The sequence below is a fragment of the Dinoponera quadriceps genome, unplaced genomic scaffold (genome assembly GCF_001313825.1).
Source record: "Dinoponera quadriceps isolate SergipeBrazil2010 unplaced genomic scaffold, ASM131382v1 scaffold3, whole genome shotgun sequence".
NCBI classification, from domain to species: Eukaryota; Metazoa; Arthropoda; class Insecta; order Hymenoptera; family Formicidae; genus Dinoponera; species Dinoponera quadriceps.
Genome location: NW_014554293.1, coordinates 927,766 through 947,616, shown reverse-complemented (window position 1 = coordinate 947,616; position 19,851 = coordinate 927,766). Strand labels below are relative to the sequence as shown.

General features: G+C 48.3%; 1 protein-coding gene across 1 annotated transcript in view; it reads right to left on the bottom strand.

Annotated features, from left to right (window-relative positions):
• The window catches only part of LOC106743322 (acetylcholine receptor subunit alpha-like 1), a 149,692-nt gene extending 145,153 nt beyond the window's left edge, over positions 1 to 4,539 (bottom strand). Inside the window, exon 1 of the mRNA XM_014617053.1 lies at positions 4,458 to 4,539. The gene's annotated coding sequence lies outside the window, so the exon portion shown is untranslated. The remainder of the gene's footprint in view (positions 1 to 4,457) is intronic.
• Positions 4,540 to 19,851: the final 15,312 nt, after the last annotated feature.

Genomic DNA, 19,851 nt, shown 5'->3' with positions numbered 1-19,851 from the left:
ACCCTGTCGCTATTTCTCTATCTCTCTGTATGTACACGTGTACATATATGTATTGTCGAAAACGAAATCACATTACACACAAGCAGGGCAAACTTTAATCAATGGATTCATCGGCAAAATGACGTCGAATGACGACGCTTCCGGAAATGCCGGCGCGTCAGCAGGTTTCGACCGTTCGCTCGCATTTCCATAGAAACCTGAGTTCGTTCAACACGCCGGAAGTGTCGCGCTTTATCCGGAAGTGTCGCGGCAAGGACGAAACGGCTCGGTCGAACCGTCGATGAAAACTTTCCATCCGCACTCATCCCCCACGATACTCGTCGAAAATTGAAAAACGCCATAGTCCCGCTGTCAACGGCGGTTCCGACGCGGAAACTATGACGAGAATCCGAACGATTTTTCGCCGTCATTTGTACAAGTTATCGCGCGGCCTTTGTCGGCCAAAGGTCGTTTCGCAAAATTATCAGGTGAACAGGAAATACGCCGCACCGCCGATAATATTTCGCGTTGACGATTCTGGCCGCGCGCGCGTGCTGAGATTATAAAACACAAAAAGGAGAGCGAGGACGCGGAAAGTGCGAGAGAGCGAGCGAGAGAGAGAGAGAAGGATTCGTGACACAAACGCAAACGGATTTATTGCGTATGTAGGACTATGATAGAGTGCACTTTAAATCCTGTCCTAAATCGAACGCGCGAATAACCCGCGCAAAAGTACGTGAAAGCTCGATCGCGACTGCAACGCGAAATACTTTTCGTGAATCGAGTAAAGCAGTCGACAAGATCCTGATAATGAGTGGTGCTATCAATATCCAATTACTTAGATACCTGAGCAATTTCCAAGATATCCGAATGTATCGAGTATTTCTCGGGATTATGGGAAATATCCGGTTATCCGGTTACTCGGGTATCCGGATTGCCAGGTTTTTCTAATATTCCCCGAGTAAAATAAAATCGTAATTTAATACACGATTGTATGGCTGAATTGTAAACTGGCTCTTTAAAGTTGTCGATTTTCAACCAACGACACAGGGAAAAAATTATCTTAAATCAATAGATAGATATTCTATAATTTTAATCGACATCGTATGTAAACGAGAATATTATAATATAATATTCTTAGAAGATTTTTATTTGATTGAGTGCGAATAATATTTACGTCAATACAAATTCAATCAAATCAAGACTAAAAATCTTCTAGAAAGATTACAATATTCTTTTATATATGAGAATATCTATCATTAATTTAAGACTAATTTTTTCCCGTGGACATATGTAACATACGATAAATATGTGCAATACACATGTCAGCAGTCAAATGGAAAACCGCACCGGAAGATAAGCGAAGAAGATACGTACACAAAGAATATACGTACGTTCTGAATGCATAGTATGATATTCGAATATTTCACGCAATTTTAGTTTAGTTTTTTAGTTCTTTTGTTTCTCTCGTAGAGCTATATATGTGCGCAAGAATCATAGTCATTAAGACGGGAGATACACGCCGGGTCGTCCACATATGTTTCATCACATGTGCTTCTCCGATGAACGTATTATGTTTTACAATACGAATAAACGATGTCTCGTGTTGTGACAAGACGATGACAGCAGGGGGAAAGAGTATGGGGGAGGGTGTGTGCCGAGAGCAGGTGAGCGTGCATTATTTCTGCGACATCTTGAAATGTCCGAGCCAGCCTCCCGCGAGCGGGAGAAGAAAGTGGATGCGAATATGTGCATATACGCGTACATACGTACATACATACATATATATATATATATATATATATATATATATATATGAGCAACGGCAAATTCTATTATTTAGTGTCAACTACCTGAATTCGTCGCACTTTATTACACGCGCACTATGACGCAAGTGTCACGATCAAAACTAGATAGCCAACGCGTACCGAAATGTTACCATTTTCGTACGTTACGCACACATACGCACACACACACACACATGGCATATATTTTTATGATATTTCCAAACTAAAATACGACCGCGACGCAAAAACATCACTTCACTTTTAAAATATTTAAACGTTCAATGTTGTATCTCTCTCGTGCACTTTTAATTCCTACTACTACATTAACATCGGCCGGGCCGAAGGAAAATTTAATATTTACCGTGTCATCCAACGTTCAACATTGATCGAAGAGCCGTTCAAATGCGTATGGATAATCAAATAAAGATTTATGAAGCGCCCTACCGTACAACTCATCGTCTGCGCGAAGGAAAATATTGGATGCACTGTCGCTAGTAGATGGATAACAGGCATTACGTATATTTATTACGCGATATCGACAGTGTGCGTTTCGAAAATGACAAAAGCGTCCACTCAGATTTCGCAACTTCGGGATTCTCTGACGTTTATTGGAAGATACAAAAATATGCGAGCATTAAATAAAACCATTAAAATTTTAATGAATTGGTTAAAACGATCCGTGCGTCGGGCTCTGTGCGCACTTCTGTGTCGGAAACGTGGCAAGTTTTCAAGCAATACGCGGCAATATTGATTTTAATCAACTTAATTAAATATCCGATAACATCATTATCATCCTGCACTGTGTTCCACAGTAATGTAATATTTCCCACTCAGCGTCTAAAAATTTCATCGCGAGATGATCATGACGATGACCACAAAGAACATTAACAAACCTATTTATTGAGAGCGCGCGATCATAAACTGAGAAAAAAATATCTGAAAATTTATTCGTGCGAGATGTAAAGTTTATTTTACGGAAATAAAGTTTATTTCTGTGAAATGAGGTTTATTTCACAGAAGCAAACTTCATATCCCACAAACGAATGTTTAAACACTCTCTTCTCAGACTGACAAGTAGACTTAAGGGTATCTTTTTTTTTCTAAACTAAGAAAAAAATACTTGACGACTTATTTGTGGGATATAAGGTTTATTTTGCAGAAATAAGTTTACTTCTGTAGAAGAAGAGATTTATTTTGCAAAAATAAACTTTTCATCCCACAAATAAATGTTTAGGCACTTTCCTCTCGATGTAGAAAAATTACATTGTTACATAGCAGAAGTTATGTCTCATGAATTATACACATCTTCCCGAAAATAAGCGAGTTCAATTTTGCCGACGATTAAATTTCACCGTTCTGCACGCGTATATTGCAAAGGAATGTGAATAGGATATCAGTATAAGCGTTCGAGGTGGTATGCCTTTAAAGAACGAACGACGGAGAGGGACGCAGTTGCGCAGGTAGGATCGATTTGTTTTGGAAAAATCTCAAATCAGCGCGAATGAGGGCTGCGAGCGGGCGCAGTGGCGGAGAGAAGTGGAAAAGAGAGGGCAGACAAGCGTGGCAGGAGGACTACGCCCAGGCCCTCTCTGCCCCTTGAAAGCACTCCGACGTTTTCGCACGACTCCGTAGGAGCTTTCGGGTGGCTTTTCCCGGAGAAAAGTTCGGGGAAGAGGCAATTTATCCTTCGCTTCGAGTAAGGACGCGGCCGTCGCGGGAGAAATAGCCTCGGCGTGTATTTAACTAGAGGGGCTGAGCTCGATCGATCGATCGTTCATTTTTTTTCACGCGAGTTGCTCCAAGCCACTCGTAAGTGAAACGCACGGGAGAAGGGAAGGGGACGGCCCCGTCTGGTGTTCTAATTGAAATCAGAGAAGCGTTAAAATTGATAATCAAAGCGACCGCGAGATTTTTCCGTGCGCCTGAAACTTGCCGAAGACACGATGACAAGTATGGACGTGCACAGCTGACAAAGTCCGTTTCGCACCGTCGAGCCGGTTGTTCGCCAACCATGAGAAATCACCGTGCGAAAACACTCCTCCGAACTATTGTCGCCGATAGAGCCCGGGAAAACAACTCGAGGCGGACCCTTCTGGGAGCATCCATTTTTTAAAAGCGCCTTTCGAGACCCATCTTCTTCGCCGGCTCTCGATTAAACCAATTTACGGGCGCAATCGTCGACGTCGTTTCGCAACGACGAATCGCTCTGATAATGACGTAACAACGTAAACAACCGAGCGGTTGTCATGGCTGATCGATACTCCGAGTGATTTCAGTTTTACGCGGGATGTTCCGAGTTTCATTTAAACGTTGGATAAAGTATATACTTTCCCTCCCCCTCCTCGTTGCGATACGCACACGCGCGCGATCTCGGTGTTACGTGCGAAATCGCAACTTTCGAAATGTCTATTGACACTTCGCTCGGTTCGGCTGATGATTCCAGCAGGCGGCGCGAAAATACGAACGTAAGGGAGAGTCGCGTCCGAAGTGGATACAGACAGCGTCGGGTCGGGCCGATCACGGTGACAGGCGAGAACGTACCGGGGCGCGATTTGCCGCGAGGAAGCGCCGGGAGATCCCGATTTCCAACTCGTCGCCGGTGGAGAAAGCGACAACGATTACGAGTTTACGTAGTAATAATAATAACGGGAGAGAGAGAGAGAGAGAGAGAGAGAAGAAGCTCGTACTCACGTTGCTATCCCGGCGGGTGGGCACATCGCCCGCGGGCGTCGATGAGGAGTAACGCTGAAGGACGAGCTACCGTACCCCGGGCGTCCTATGCACCGAACACGAGGACTTGGCGCGCCGTGCCGATTTACCCGCAGCAGTCCCCAAACCTCGCCGCGTGGTGGACGTGGCGCACCCGCACATATCCCCGACGTCGTCGTCGTAATCGCCGTCGTAATCGCCGTCGTCCGGCCCGTCGCCGTCGCGTCGCACGTCGTCGTCGTCGTCGTCGTCGGTCGCGACAACAAGCGTCGACGCGTCAGCCGGGTAACGGCCCTCGGTAGTCGGCCGGTGGTCGACCGCACTGCGGGTACGCGTAGGCGAACGACCGGCCGGCCGGCAAACCGTGACACGAGGGATCGGTAGACGGCGCACCAACACACCCGCAGCCGCCGCAGCAGCCAGCAGGAACGGAGACGCACCAGCAGAGACGAGGAGTGCAGGTAGCAGCCGCGAGCAGGAGAGATCCGGACGGCACAAGAGCACTGGTACTAACGATCGAGACCGTTGCCTCCGCTACCAGGGCTGCGACGGGCCGAGGAACGAGGAACTCGCGTGGCCAGCGACAACAACGGCGAGCGCAACTGCCATCTTCTGCAGCATCGTCGACAGCATCGTCGTCAGCAGCGGCATCTTCTTGCTCGGCGGTAATCTCGTCGCAATCATCGTCTTCTTCGTCGTCGTCGCGCTCATCGTCGTCCGGCTCGTCCTCGCGCCGCTCCTTCCGGCAACACCACTCGCAGCGCTCGACTCTCTTCTCACGCTCGTCGCCGTGACGCTCGACCTCCTCGCCGCTCCCTTCGTCATGCTCGTGGGACTAGGATTCCGTGACGCGGGCCAGCTCGCCATACCCCACGGGATCCAGCGGCCCCTGCCAGCCGCCAGGTCGACGACTGTGGATTACCAGCCGTGCCGCCCGGTGCTGCGCCGCCGATGATCGCTTCTAGTTCCAGCCGACAGTAGTGCGAGCCGACGAAAACCACCGCCGCCGCCGCCACCGCCGCCGCCGCCACTACCACTACTATCGCCAGCAGCGCGACGTGCGACGCGCGACCCGCGAACGTCGTCGTCGCACCGATGATATCGCGCGCGACCACGACTACTCCCTTCCGCCTCCACCCTCGTCGCTCGATTCTTCCTCGCCTTCTCGCCGCCCTCGACGGCGGATTCCGGTTATTTGCGAGCGACGATGCGGCACGCGCGGCAGCCCGCATAAGCGGCGGCCGCCTCTTCCACGAGGCCGACGACGATCATTCACCTAGAGAGCACCCACCACTACACTACCACCACCACCACTACCACCACCACCACCACCACCGTCACCACTGGCCACCGCCACCCTGAAGCCACGCTGACCTCCTACTGACTTTCGTCTCCTCGACACACCTTCCCTCCTCTCTCTCTCTCTATCTATCTATCTCGCCTTTTTCGCTCCTCCTTCACCTCTCTTATCTATCTATCCTTATCTATCTATCTATCCAGCCGTCCATCCAACGCGACGTCTATCTGTCTTCTCTTTCTCTTTCTCCCGCTCGTATCCTGAACATTCAGCCGACCAGACGAAACGCCACTAGTCCGACCGTACTGAGCAGCCCGATAAACGTCGGACGGCGCGCGACGACCCTCTCTCTCATGATCCCGGCCGTTGTTCCTGAGCTTTCGTTCGCCGGACGACGCGAGCCACCACTGAGCACAACACACACACACGCACGCACACACACACACACACGCACACAGCTCCTCTCTCTTTCTCTTCCTCCCTAGCACAGTTCAGCTTACGCCGCCTGCCGCGATTGTTGCTCGGTCCGACGACATACGGCGCTCGTTCGCTCGGCCGCTCCACTCGCGCTGTTTCCACTGATGCCGCGCGATCCGCTGCCGCCTACTGTGTGTCTCGCACGCACCCCTGGCGGATCGCACCCCAGCCGCCGTTTCCTCAGTCTGGCCCGATCCTCTTCTTCCGCCGCCTCCTCCTCTTCCTCCTCTCGCTTCTTCCGCCGTGCTTACGCGCGTACGTGCATGCGTGCTCACGCGATTACGCGAGTCCCCGCGTAGGCGTGCCTGTATACATGTGCGTGCGTGAGTACGTGCGTGCATGCGTCGCCGTGTTTCTGTATGTGTGTGTGTGTGTATGTGCGTCTGTGTGTGTGTGTGTGTGTGTATACGTCTATCTATATGCGTGTGTGTGTTTCAGGTGTGTGCGCGTGTGTGTGTCAGGTGTGTACGCGTTCTCTCTCTCTCTCTCTCTCGCCAGTCACTCAGTCAGTCACTTTCTCGGTGCGCGCGTTCTCTTGATCCTTGCACCGCTGCGGCTCCTGCACCAGGGAGTCGTGTCGGTGCAGCAGGCAGGCACTCCCAGGACGTGTCTCTCTCTCTGGCAATGTTCCGACCGAGCAACCCACCTTAGCACTGACGCTCTGCCCGTTTCGGGGGGTGTTATGGCGAGAGTCGCGACTCTCTCTCTCTCTCTCTCGCTCTCTCTTTCTAGCTCTCTTCCTTCTCGCTCCTCCACCCGTGCGCGTGCTCTCTCACCCTTCCTCTTTCTCTCTCTCTCTCTCTCTCCTTCGTACCCTCCACCACCCGCCGGACACCCTCCTGCTCCACCACCCGCGCGTCCCTCTCTCTCTCTCTCTCTCTCGCTCCCACCCGCCTCGTTCTCCGCTCCACGGTTAGAGTCTCTCTCCGGTTAGAGCCCCGCCGCACAAGCCACCCTGCGCCCCGGGAGCCAATACCAACCCATGTGGAAGCCCCGACGCGAGACGTCCGCGATGACTTGCGAAGTCGACCGAACCTAGCCGAGCCGCCACCCCTCTTTCCCACTCGTCCTGACACCCTCTACACCCTACGGGGAGTCAGCGGGAGCGCCCCCCTCCCCCGTCACGCAGGTGCCACCCCTGAAAGCTCGCCAAGCCCGCAAAACACGACGCGCGGCCATGTGGCAGCACCGACAGGACCGGCTACGGGAACGCTCGAGGAGCGTCGAGCCTGCACGATTCGCCCTCGATATAACGCGAGACCATGTGGAAACCTCGAGGCAGCGACGCGCCGACAGGGACGTACGCATGTTCGTCCCTCTCTTCTTCCCCCTCCCCCCCTCTCTCTCTCTCTCACCCCTCTTCCGCTCTTTCTCTGCCGTCGTCTCTCCTCGTTCTCTGTTTCTCTCTCCCATCCCTCGTCTTGCCGAATAAATGCAAGATCGTTGCTGATGCGGCTGCATATCCTCGCGATGCACGCTTGCGTGACGACGCCCGCGCGCGCGCGAGCGAGCGTTATCATCGCCCGCTTACGATCAGCCTGTTTTAGGCGTCGGCGGAAACTTGTTTGGCACGTTAACGAGCTTAGCTCGTAGCGTCGGGCGTTCCCAATTTTACGTGATTTCAATATGATACCCGGGCTTTAGCGGGGAGGGGGGAGGGACAGTTTGTCGGGAACGCGTTACTTCAGACATTGCCACCGGGGGAGGGGGGGTGAACTCCGCTCGAGATGTCCCGCTTAATCCCGCCGTTTGGGAAAATGAGACAGACGGACGGATGTTTCCGATTGTTCCTCGCGGAGGGGAAACGTCCGCTCGCGATTGTGGCGCGGGGACGATAGCGCGCGACGCGCTCAATCCCTAAGTTAATTTAAGTTTATTACATAGTTCAGCGCGCCAACATCGATGCTCGCGGGCCGAAGGTTGCTCCGCGAACTTCGAAGGTCGGGATCTCGTTAATCGAGGCTGGAATTTTACCGAGCCTCCGCGATGCGTATCGCGATACGCGACGATCGCATCCGACGCGGGATCGCGAATATCGCCGGCTCTCTTCATCACCGCGCGACCCGAAACGGCGATTCAATGCGCGCATGGAATCCCGTTCCCCGTGCGTTTCGCGATCCGTACAAAGACACCCGGGTTCCATTACTTGATTACCGGCTCTTCCCGGCATAGCGCTCGGGTTTCAAAGCGGGACGTGAAATAGTGGCGCTTCAATCTCGCGAATAACGAAGAATCCGCGAAGTGCGCGCACGCGAATAAAGCGCGAGTCGTTGCCAGCCGATAAGCTTCAACTTCGACGCGCCATTTGCAAAATAAAACCCCTCCGCGGGGACTCGCGGTCGACTCGCGCGTACCACACCGCTGTACATTAATCTCCCGATTCCTCTCGGGTCGGATTAGAAACGTGAAATTTCGCGATACGCCTCTCGTCGCGCCGCCATTGTTGACGGCGACTCGTCAAAGTGACGGGGATTCAGCCGGTGATTAACGAGACGATCGCGCGTCAAAAAGTTGCCTGTTCGCGCGCTCCGCGCCTCGATGGAAAAGGCGGCTTCGCGTACGGCACTGAGCACGAGGTTTGCCGAGAATCAACGAGAAGCTACCCCCTGTATTCTCCCCCCTCCCGCCTACCCACCCTATCTTTCTCGCTCTCCTCTCTGTATGTACGCGTGTTCTGTAACCCTCTGTCCTCCCTATCGGCGCTCTCTCTCTCTCTCTCTCTCTCTTTCTCCACAAGGTATCCCAGTCGATACTGACACTGGCGGTGCGAGGTCGACTCGTCAGAGGGTGCTGAACGGGGTGCAGAAATGGAAACGAGATGCGGGAGTTGCTGCGCGGAAAAAAGAGAAAGCGCCCTACGCGCGCTCCCGCCGATCTTAGCCCTCCGCCCCCGTGAGTATCTCGCTCATTCTCTCTCTCTCTCTCTCTCTCTCTTTCTTTCTCTCTTTCCCCGTCCCTCTCCGGCGTCTGTCTCGATCCGTCTTCGAATTCGCTACTCGTCGGTCCCGCGCGGAAAAGCGACACCCCCTGACACGCGGATGTATCGAACGCAACACTTTGCGCTCTCCGTCTTACTCTTATTTCGTCGTGTTGCCCGCGACGATACATTACGCCGCTCATATTTCCGAGGACGGCCTCCGATCGATCTAGGATTATTTACGAGCTCTCGGGGAGAGTTATTCAGCTCGCGGAAGATACGCGATACTCGGGACTACCTTCGAGATGCTCTCTTCGGGCTTCTCCCTCCTTCGTTTCGCGGGGCGGTACATCGCGCTCTGTCAGCGTGATTCTCCCTCTCTCTCTCTAATCGATCGCGATCAGCCCCCGATCTCAAGCTGGGGACAAGCGGAGTTAAAATTCGCGTGAAAGCGCGGTGTTAATCGGAGCGGAATGTTTCGAATTAGCGGCGAAAACGCACACGTCCGCTGCAGCGAACTGCGCAAGACGACCTCAGATATGTAACGGGCCGTGGCGCGCACACCGGCTTTGACGGGGGTATGTAGGGGGTGTGTGAGGTATTTCCGGTAGCTGGTATCCACACGGATTCCCCAAAGTAAACGGTATGCGTGAAGTTCTTGTTTCGCCGCGCAGGCAGTAGAATTCCTCGAAGGCTCGCGCGATTGTGTGCTGTCTTTACGCGACACAGATGCACGCGCCTCCCCGCCCCCTCCCCCAGCCCCATTTGATCGGGGGCTCACCGAAAATTCGATGGCATTCGAAACAGTCGGCGATAACCGGCCGAGGTAGGAAGGGAGGGGAGACGCGTTCGAACGAAACGTTACACAGATCGACGGTATCAATAATTCATGCGACAATGAGACGAGATGACCGACCCCGTAGAATTCGCACCCCCCGACTCGAGTTATATCCTCGAACGATCGCGTACCCGATCGGAAAGCCGATGCCGGGCGAGCTTCGTGCGAAAGAGAAAGGAAGCCGGCAGGATTCAGCTACCGTCGTCGGGGAACAGGCCGTTAACCCTTTCCCGATCGCGCCTCGGCGAGAAATCCTCTTTTATTAAGTCTCAGCGGAAGATACGTGATTTTTATGGCGCCGTCGCACACAAAATGCACTCACGATACTTTTTTCCTATTTCTCAAAGCGAACAGACGATGTTTCCGAGCAAATCGGTAAAATATATTTCACCGGATGTATCAGCACTCATTGATTTTCAGAAAACAATCCCGCTCAGCTTCTCTTAGTAGTATCAAGGGCCGTTTATAATAGAGGTAATAAGGCTATCGGAGAAGGACGAAGAGCGCAAGATAGCATGAAAATTTCGACTTGGGACTTACCATTGAAATCACGGGATTTTTCAGTAACGATTCATCCCGTGCATACTGATTCTGTTTTATACGCACGTGGCGCGCGGGTGAAAATGCACTTCGCCGCGCGACGCGAATTTACTCGCGCCTATAAAGCCCGACTTTAGATCACGCTAGAAATTATCGCACGTTTGTAGAATATTTTTCATTATACTCGTAATTCGGCGCTACACCAGAGGGTGGGCGACGGGATAATTTTACGACAAGGCGATAAAGTCGCGCTTCCGCCCCACGTCATTTTATGAAGCGTTAACAGCGCTTTATAATGGCGATTAAATTCGCAAAAGTACCGGTTCGCGCAAAGACCGAGTCATTATTTAACAGCGGTATCCTCCCTTCTTACATCATTCGTGTCGCACTCTCCCTTTCTCTCCTTCTCTCTCCGTCTCTACGTTGCATTTTCCGCGCGATTTCCGCCGAATTATTAACGTTTTCATACGAGACAACGCGTGAGCGTACAAATGGAGACGATCCGGGAATAAACCGGCGCACGTGCCAACCGACAGACGTATTTCCCCGAGGTGTTTTCAATTCGGGAGACGGATGGGTCCTCGGTATCGGCATTCCCGATAGATTCGCTCACACGCTCAATTATTCTAATCGGAGACGCGGAAGTGCAAGAATCACAGCGGCACAGGGGAAGACGGACGCGCATGACGGCCATAAGTCGAGGGAAAATTGATGAGCGCGCGGCCGAATAGTAACTGTAATCGACAGAGCGACACCACGAGCGACCGACTATGCGATACGAGATACATACGGCACTCGGGTAAACACTATTGATGTTGTGAAATATATATTCGCCGTAATGGCCGCGGTGGTTTCACCGTGGCGACATAGGATCATGGTGCCGTGAACATTATTGAATTTCCCAATCGAGCCGGACGGGACTGATTTCTCGTCGAGCTTCGTCGGAAATAAATCATCACCGCACGCGAATAATTCTGACGAGAACGTTGCCCTCTTAGAACGAATCGATGTTATAATGTTTCTGGTTAAATCAGTGAAATATATTTCACCAATATATCAGTGAGTATTCGCTGATTTTCGGCGGTAACTGTCCCGCTCAGCTGTTCCTGTAGTTTTGCATGTCATAGATTTTGGTTAGAGAAATTCAGATTTTACTGCAAAATCCGCGAAATCCCACTCGCTATTACACGCAGAAAATTGTTGCGAAATAATGTACTATGTTAATAGTATAATTTATTAGACTTACATTGCGCGAGTCCGGGATACACTCATACCGAAATTTATATGTGACAGTTATAAACGAATAATTCGATCAAATATATTTTTTAACCCGATAGTATACAAATTTGCCATACGTAGAGAAAAAATATCAAGAGAGTAAAAAATGTCCCACATATATATGTATTTTGGACGCAGCAGTTTGGATTGCTCGTTATTTCTAATGTCAGTATAGAGAAAAATATTATCTCGGATAGTAACTATTGCGTAACATATAATACTGCTGTATACGCGCGTCTGTAACAGCAGAAAGACAGGATTATTCGTTGCACTTCTGGCAACAGCGATTTTAGACCGTGAAAGTGCAACCGAGAGTTGCAACCGAGAGTACAAACGTGACATTCGCATTGCATTACTTATCATTCACGAAGGACTCCTGCACAAATGAATCTATATAGTGATAAATCCAACTAAGATCATTTTTTACCACTGACATGTTAATATTTAAATATAAATCAAATTTTTATCAGCATCGAAGCAATGATATTTTTCAGTGCAAGATATGAAAATATCTCATAAAGTATTCACTTTTCGAGAAAATCACCCTTTTTTACATAGAATGACAGGTGAAATCGATCGCTGCAAACAAATATAAAGACTCCTTAAAAGAAATTCATTGCATTTTGTAAATATGTAATGTAATACATCGATGCACCAATCTGCAATGATTAATATCGATAATAAATTTTTCTCTTATTATTACATTATTACAGAAAAGTGTCTCAAGTGTGTTAAGATGATGTTATCGAAAAGTGAATACTTTATGAGATATTTTCATATCTTGTAGTGAAGTTTTTATAAGTATGTCCAGACTACTTCTTCGGTTCGTGAATATTTAATCTTCGAGCAAAACACGCGTATGGAGTAAATCCCTTCAGTGAGATTTTGCTGATTGCTGTTCTGCACTTACAACTGATTTCAATATTGTTCAACGATAACGCGCTGATCCCAGTTTAAAGAGAGAGAGAGAGAGAGAAACGTAAGGTCGCTGAGTGTGCGAGGGGCGGTCGAAGGGGCACGTCGAGGTCGTCGTGTGTCTCGGCAATTCCGTCCGGGCATCGCGCTAATGGCGAAGATGAAATTCAACGAGACACCCTGTTACAATTAAACGGGCACATCGAAAAATGCAATTACCTCTGGTATGCCGACCCCCATCTGGGGGAGGAATTCTCGCTCCAATATCCGCCGGGTTTCGCGCGTCGGTCCACCTTACTTACATTCTGCTACTTTTCGCTTCCCGCTAATCGTAGCGCCGGGCGTCGAATCAATTTTCGTCTGTCTTCGTGTCCGGGCGCGAAAATTTCTACGACTCGCGTCCGTCCCTCGCGAGACCTTTCTCGCACGAAGAAGATATATCGCTTCAATATTTCGCATCGCTTTCACGGAGAGAGAAATTGGCGCGGAGTGTGGCCGCGGGATGACCGGTCATTTTTCTTATAAACTAAGTTACCCTCCGCGATTCGCTTCATTTTGAAGAGCGATATATTAGATCCTCGCTCACGTTTGAGAAGATGATAATAGATTTTCAGCCACGCGACGACGAGCGGATCGCCCGTCGTTCCTCTTCCTTCGTGAAAGTCGCACGTTCGGAGATGCGGTGCTTATATGCAATTAATCGTCGAGTCTCGTATTAACGCAGAGACACACACACACATAGGCACGCGCGTCTATTATCCCGAAGACTGCCGGCTACGGCAACCGCTCCATCAGAAGGCATTTAAGAAGACGTCACTCGTGCATCCTGTTACTACATTTTCTCAACTAGTTGCCCGACATTACCCCTCCTACCCCGCTGTGCCTAAGAAGCGTACCCCTCCCATCACATCTATAATGATGTTTCCACGAGCTTCGGTCTCCTGGGGGCGAACGTCGTGCTTTAACGTCGCTGAAAGATCTGAACTCGGGCGAATGATGTCGGTGACAGACGGACCGGGACGACACCCTCGGGAGTATCGCGGAAAGACGCGGAACAGGCAGGCAGGTAGGCGGACCCGACCATCCTCTTGCAGAGAGATGTGGGTAAAATTTTATTCAAATAATAAATAACGAACATCGCTTTGGAGATTTTGTTCTTCGATGATAAATATTGTCGGAGCCGAGAGAGAAAGAAAAGCGGACTCCCCGGCGACGGAGCGCCGAATCATTTATGATCGCTCTAACGAGCAAAATTTTGTCCAGTTAACAAACTGAATGAAGACATTTATCCAAATAACGCGGCGAGAGGAGGAAAAAAGGGCGCGCCGCCGTCTGCCTGCTGCGAGGTCGTTTCTCTTGCATGAGACGCTCCGCGAAGCGGAAATCCTGGAAATTGGGGGGAAGTAACTATCCACGGTTAATGACGTCGTGATATTCGACAGTCGTTATCTCGAGGAGGGCGACGACATTGGGGTGGAATCGTAGCGATTGCAGCTACGTCACTCTCGCCGGAGACGAGCCCGTTAGTTAATCTTATTTGCGTCTGTACATAGCTTATCGATTAAGCGCGACGCTCTCGGGGAGACGCCGTTCGTTTTTCCCCGATTCTCGGCGACTCGTCCCGTTCGTCCGCGTTACCTCAGCAAGGGAGACCTGGAGGTCACATGGCTTAGTTGTCACAAAGCTTGCATCCCACTTAATAAATAAAGGAGCATATCTCCTTCTTTACGGTGTAGGTGGCCGGTATCCTACCAGTCGGGTGTATGAAATGGCTCATGGCTAACGCATCGCATGCGGTATTTATACGGACAGTTTTTAAAAATTGAACGTGGCGAGCAAATTCTTCGCTATTTCTGTTTCCGTTGTTCCGTTGCTTTCCTTGAATTACTGCCCGCAATTTCTCCGTAAGATGTATGCAGCAAAAAATGTCGTATTAAAAACGGTCCACTGAAATGTTGTTACTTCAACATGGGGAATATGTTAAAAAGCATAGAAATATGATGTTAATTTAACACATGTTGACAATATACTGACAAGACTGACAAGGTGAATGTGTCGATTTAACATCATATTTGTATACTTTTTCACGCATTCCACATGTTAAAGTGACAGAAAATTTCCGTGGACCGTTTTAACACAAACCTTTTTACTGTGCAATCACATCAGAATATACACGATATCATATCGCATACAGATTTTTTTTAATAAATATATAAAAAGTGTGACGATAAGCCCCGGTCTCCCTTACCGCAGTCGCCGCGATAAAATGTCAAACATCTCAATCGCGCCCTTCCGTCTTCCATCGGGAGTCTCGTTAGAGAAACTTGCTGATAGGGCGATCAGTTGCGACGCGGAGTTCAGGTCGTAATAAGTATTTCAAGGGATGAGAGAACGACGTATCCTCGCCGGTGGCTGGCCTCGTTCGGCATTGAACGGCGCGAGGAGTCGGCGGGTCGCGCAGTTTCAATTCCGTATAGTGCGGCATAATGCCCGTGATGTCTGCACGGCGTGTCGCTGTCGTAAGCGAAATATGCACAATAAAGTCGAGAAGGTGGTGGTGGTGGTGGTGCGAGAGAGCGTCTTGGAAAACGGCAACGGCCGTTAGCCCGCTCATGACGGCGGCGCGACAGCTAAATAGTCAATGTGAGCGCGCGTAAGACCGGCTTCGAAATACGCGGACGCTCGCAATAAAAACGCAAAAGCAACTGCATTTACGCTTCCGCTCGTACAGCCCGTATCGAACGAGCGGTTTCGCGCGCGTGTCTCTGAAACTATCGGACGAAGCTGCCTTCTCTCTTCTCTCTCTCTCTCTCTCTCTCTCTCTCTCTCTCTCTATTGTTGTTTTTTTTCCTTTCCCCTTTAGTCGGCAGACCCGACTGTAAAATACACTTCGACCGAGGCCGAGTACGTCGTAAGGAGCAAAAAGAGTCTTTCTCCTCTCTCTCTCTCTCTCTCTCTCTCTCTTTCGTTATTTGCGAGCTCAACGTCGGGCGGTGAAAGAGAGCTAATCGACTGCATTAAGAAAACGAACAAAAANTCCCTAGGGTGTAACGCAACCCGCGCAATGCCCGGCCGAGCGTGAGACGTGAGACGACGTTGCAGTTTGGCGAGTACCGCTCGCTCACGTATATAAGGGCAACCGGTGTCCCGAAAGGGGTCGCCGTAATTTACAGAGAGCGCGCAAACACTCATTTAAACTCCAACACCGCTTCGGCCATTATCTTAGGGTTAAAGGTAGGAGCCCCGAAGAGAGCGAGCGAGCGAATGGCGGATACGCTCTCGCGCGCCAACAGTCAGAGGATATGGAGATAGAACGTAGATCGCGACTACCGACTGTTCGGGGGGTCCACAGCGAGAGAATCTAACAGCGAACTATAATGGGCTTTCGGCTTATCTCGCGGCCCTGAAAGTTTTCTCCGTGCGACAGCGCGCGAGAAACAACGAAAGCGAGCGGACGAGGGACGGAAGATTGCCCGATGCGTGAGGCCACATTAATTATCACCACGTCCCGAGGACCAACCTTCTCCCTCTTTCCCCTCTCTCTCTCTCTTTTGCTCACTACCGACGTAACCCCGTCTCTCTCAGGCCGCGATTATGTCCAGATTGTGCCGTAGACCCTCTCCACTTTCTCGTATCGCGAGCATATCTCCGTCCGAGTCTCTCTCTCTCTCTCTCTCTTGCACACTCATACGTTTCCTCTCTCTCTCACGGTCTACCTCTATCTTCGAGGTCTACGGTGCTCGGATGCCGGAAATTTCAAACACGCCGGCTACGCCGGTACAACTTTCGCCGTGATTAAGGAAGATCGTTTCTGTCTGACACTAGATTCCAACCACCAGGCCTGATTAATAATTTAAGGCGCGGTGCGCAAGCGAGGAAGGGATCTCGGGTCGTAGGTTACGGGTTCATTTTCAACGAGAATAGTTGCCGAATACCGGATAACCGACTTTCGATACACGGCCGCGGAAGAACAAAACCGATCGTTGTTGGGTCGGGTCGCGTCGTATCGCCGGAAACTTCAAATACGCCCGACTAACTTAACTGCGATTAAGCGGTAGACGACGAGGTGGCGTTTCGGGCGCAGCTGATAACCCTCGCGGACGATGTTCGCTCGGAGCGCGATATATCGCCCGCCCTCGTCGACGAGGCATCGCCCAATCGCGCAGCGGACCTGCTGAGATATATAATCCCGAATTTACGAGAAGCTCCAATTTTTCGATGCAAGAAGAATTATACATCGATATGTATTAAGTGTGTTCACATGAGTGATCAAGAATTTTACAAGAATCTCATTTTTATAAGTGCCTATTTGTGAGCTGTGTAATACATAAATATATCAACTATATTTCAACTATATTAGTGTAACAGATAAAAGAGACTCAACCTATTGCATCATTGATTAAAAATAAAAGACTTTGTCTGTAGACTTCTAAATGTGTTTCATTGTGAAATACTGCATTATCACGAGAGAAAAATTATCTAAAGGATAAAAGAACGTTTATTCGCTGGGGATATTAATAACATATTTATTTAAATCTCAATTCTTTCCTTTAAGTAAAATAAGCGATTGCTTTCGTGAAAAATTATGATTATAAAAAAAATATACATTTCCTCATTCGAAACAAATTGTTTCCCAGTATAGAAATATGTATATCAATACACGGAGAAAATATTGTAGTAAAAATTACCACAAAATTTTCGAATGATACATTGGAATTATGATTGAAATTATGATGCGTGTTGTAATATTTAGTTATGTATATCTTGTGCACACATCACTAAAAATTACAACACACATAATAATTTCGATAATAATCCCGATATGATCCAGCGTTACAAACTTTCGTAATAATTTTTACTACTAGGTAATCAAAAAAGTTCGTGCGGTTTTCAGTAGAGAGTTCGCTCGATAGAGCTCCGATAGAGCTTTAACATGCTATATACTCTTTTCCTGCAGTTGTTTAATATCTATTATGAAAAGCCGCACGAACTTGTTTGGTTACCTGACGCAATATTTTTCTCGTGTACGAGTAAAATGTGTTATTGAAATATCCCACTGAATAAATACCTTTTATTTCTTTAATATCATTTCTCTTAGTGTGCGAGTGCTTTCAAATAATAAGTCGCTCGGCCGTAAAGGAATTAATATCGCGCACGAGTAACGACGGGCGGGATGTTCGAAAAATTCCCCGGGGGAACTCGGAGCAATAAAACGTGCGATAACGACGGCATAAGGAGCAAGGAGCACGAGAATGATGCATCGGAGGAGAGCCGGTGGAACAGATTCCTCGCGCCGCGATATACACACGAGGCAACCGTGGAGCTACATCCTACGAGACCTCTGCGAGATCGCTCGATGCAATCGCGCTGTACATCCGTTCGTACTCGGCACAGACACGCGCACACAACGCGTCGGCGGAGGGACCGGTTATCCCAGCCGACGCGACGCGAGCTGCACTCGAGAGTGGCGTTGCAGTTTTCCCACTGGTACTTCAACGAACCGCGTCGGAGAAAAAGGTGGGACACGCGGAAAAACAGTCACGTTTATCATTGAGCATGGAAAGCGGAGCGGTACCAAGTGGGCGAGCGTATAAGCATAGGAGAATAGCCTACGCGTAAGAATAAAGTAATGTATGGACGTACGATGTCTCGCTGCAACCATAAAGAATAACGCTAAGGCTAGGCTGCGCAGCATCATGCGCTAATGAACGACGGTAGAGCCGAATGATGATTTCGTAATTCCATTACGTATACTTACAGATATCTCGATAAAATTATAGCGAAAGGATAAAGTCGAGGCTCCGTTAATATTTAATGAAATAGAACAGGCCGGTAAGAGCCGATGCATGGGAATTGCAGTGCAATAAATCAATTTAATCGTTAATTGCAGTGTAATAAATCAATTTAATCGTTAAGTAATTGATATGAAACTAATACATCACGTTTTCAAACGTTCCGGATCTTCTTCAGCGATGCGAAGAAGAGAACAAAGTCAATGCCGACAAAACAACAAATGTACAGGCCGGAATAAAAGCTAAAGCGAGAATTCAAGTCAGCACTCAAGTGTAAATAATCGAGAAATGAGCTAAGAACGAGTCGTAAAATAAAAGAATCATTCTTGATAATGAAGTAACCTCCAGCCGGTCAGCAATCGCAATCGCACGCATCTTTCATTACGATGTAAAAATTTACATAAAATTATAGTAATTTTCAGTTTCATATATATATATATATATATATATCTTCCCTTGTACACAGAAAAATACATACTGTACTCAAGCAAATATCATTATTTCAAATTTTTCATAAGTTTATATATCTGCAAGTATATTATAAGTTTATCGTAAGTATATCAAATTTATTCAAAATATATTCTGAATCCTAGTATAAATTTAATTACAGTCGGCATAATAAAAGCTGCAGCACTTTGTTTTTTCGATGAATTTCGGAATTCATATCCGATAGGAAAATATATTTCCTGAGAATTTCTAAAAAAACAAATCCTATTGGATACCGGAAGCGTTGCGAAATTCATAAAAAATAAAATGCATCTTTTATTATGCTAACTGTACTCCAATCAAGAATATTAAATTAAAATAAACTTCGGTTTGCTTATTCGAGTTAATCGTATTTGACATTTTTTCGATAAAGTTTATAATATTCTTGGAAAGAGAATAAATCTTTTTTTGAAATATATAATAATGAGCTTTTCCAAAATTTGTGATGAGTATAATCGAAGATTTATCACGATAATATATTCTTTATTGAAGATAACTAATTACTTAAAAGAAGGAAAGTAAACTGAATAGTGGTTTTTGTTAGCAGTAGAATGATATTTTTCTCTGTGTAATTTTAACCCGAAAAATAGTTGTAACAATATAAGTAAAGTGAAAAAATATTTGATATTTGTAATAGTAATCGCATAAGTGAAAAAGTAAACTATAGTCAGGGAAACAGTTTTCCTAATAAATGTTTCTATAATGTGTTAGTGATACACTGAAAGAAAAAGCGGTCAGATCGAAAAAATCGGCGGTCACGTGCATTCAAAAAAATATTGTGCCCACTGAACGAAATACGCGTTGGCGCAACAATACGTTGCGTTGATGCAGTTGCT